The sequence below is a fragment of the Coregonus lavaretus genome (genome assembly GCF_964263955.1).
Source record: "Coregonus lavaretus genome assembly, contig: HAP1_SCAFFOLD_3600, whole genome shotgun sequence".
Lineage (NCBI taxonomy): Eukaryota > Metazoa > Chordata > Actinopteri > Salmoniformes > Salmonidae > Coregonus > Coregonus lavaretus.
In genome coordinates this window covers 25,062-27,500 of record NW_028166702.1, presented here as the reverse complement: position 1 = coordinate 27,500, position 2,439 = coordinate 25,062, and positions in this window count along the sequence as shown.

Sequence of the window (2,439 nt, the reverse complement as noted above, 5' to 3'; positions counted from 1 at the left end):
CAACAGAGCTGTCAAAACACTCACTACCCTTTTTAGTTCTGGAGATCCATCGCCGTGTGAGGAACCCTTGTGTCGTATCCCAAACGGCACCCCTTATTCCATATATAGTGCATTACTTTTGACCAGAGCCCTATGGGAATCCCTATATAGGGAATAGGGTTCCGTTTGGGACAGTGCCCCTTTCTTCCTTAACACTGGCACTAGACAACATGTGGCCAGTCACAATAAGAAGACAACATCTGCGTCCCAAATAGCACCCTATTCCCTATTTAGTGCACTACTTTTGACCAGGGTCCACAGGGCTCTGATTAAAAGTAGTGCACTACATAGGGGATAGGGTTCTATTTGGGATGCATCCAGTCATAGCACGACTCACTGAGACAACAGTTGCAGAACAAACTGGCAAGACTTCTCAGACTTTCCCTTCCTTTGACAATTTCCTCCACTGTGTCGACAAACACAAGTGGTGTCCGGGGAATTTGTGTTTGGTAAGACTCTGACCAGTTGCCTTCGGTGAAAGCTGGCACCAATATTGATTATTGTTTCCGTTAAGGAAAACGTCCTGAAACGGCACGGGCTCTGGTCAAAAGCAGTGCTCTATATGGGGAATAGGGTGCCATTTGTGACGCAACCCTCTGTGTTAGAAATAAGGGCGCTTGTCTCACTGACTTATGCGACGAGACCCAATCTGGAGAAAGAGAGGGAGGGAGGGATGAGTCTGGTTTCAGTCAGCTCAGGATTCACTCCATCACTCTATCCAACATGAGGACCATAGGGAGGGATGAGTCTGGTTTCAGTCAGCTCAGGATTCACTCCATCACTCTATCCAACATGAGGACCAGAGGGAGGGATGAGTCTGGTTTCAGTCAGCTCAGGATTCACTCCATCACTCTATCCAACATGAGGACCAGAGGGAGGGATGAGTCTGGTTTCAGTCAGCTCAGGATTCACTCCATCACTCTATCCAACATGAGGACCAGAGGGAGGGATGAGTCTGGTTTCAGTCAGCTCAGGATTCACTCCATCACTCTATCCAACATGAGGACCAGAGGGAGGGATGAGTCTGGTTTCAGTCAGCTCAGGATTCACTCCATCACTCTATCCAACATGAGGACCAGAGGGAGGGATGAGTCTGGTTTCAGTCAGCTCAGGATTCACTCCATCACTCTATCCAACATGAGGACCAGAGGGAGGGATGAGTCTGGTTTCAGTCAGCTCAGGATTCACTCCATCACTCTATCCAACATGCCATTTACCTCTAATGTGAGGTCAATACCACGGGCGGCAGCGTCCCAAATGGCACCCTATTTCCTGTATAGTGCACTACTTGTGACCAGGGCCCTATGGGGCTCTATGTAGGGAATAGGGTGCCATTTGGGATGCATGTTCACTTCTCCTTAGCTGTTATAAAACCATTTGGACTAACTCTGATTTAAACAGCATCTTCATCTAGATATTCATCTTCTTTTTTTAAATACTTTGACACCATATCCCACATTGAGAAGGAAAGGACAGGACATGGAACATTAAAGCCGGTATTTGAAGTCTGGTTTGGTGTCGCTGCTTCCTGTAACAGATATGAAGTGCCCTTAGCTAGATTGATTCCCTGCTACAGCCCGGCCTGAAGCTAGGGTCCACACCTGGGTTCAAACACTATTCAAAATCATTTCAAATACTTCGACTGGGCTTCATTGCGCTTGCTTGGCGCAATGTAACCAATAGAACAGTCACAAAACTGTGAATACAAAACCCTGTCCATATAGAACCCCAAACCCTGTCCATATAGAACCCCAAACCCTGTCCATATAGAACCCCAAACCCTGTCCATATAGAACCCCAAACCCTGTCCATATAGAACCCCAAACCCTGTCCATATAGAACCCCAAACCCTGTCCAAAGAGAACCCCAAACCCTGTCCATATAGAACCCCAAACCCTGTCCATATAGAACCCCAAACCCTGTCCATATAGAACCCCAAACCCTGTCCATATAGAACCCCAAACCCTGTCCAAAGAGAACCCCAAACCCTGTCCATATAGAACCCCAAACCCTGTCCAAAGAGAACCCCAAACCCTGTCCATATAGAACCCCAAACCCTGTCCATATAGAACCCCAAACCCTGTCCATATAGAACCCCAAACCCTGTCCATATAGAACCCCAAACCCTGTCCATATAGAACCCCAAACCCTGTCCATATAGAACCCCAAACCCTGTCTATATAGCACCCCAAACCCTGTCCATATAGAACCCCAAACTGGTATGTGTGGGGGGGACCGGTGTGTGTAAGGGGGGGGGGCGACTGGTGTGTGTAGGGGGGGGGGGGGGGGGGGGGGGGGGCTGGTGTGTGTAGGGGGCGGACTGGTGTGTGTAGGGGGGGACTGGTGTGTGTAGGGGGGGGACTGGTGTGTGTAGGGGGGGACTGGTGTGTGTAGGGGGGG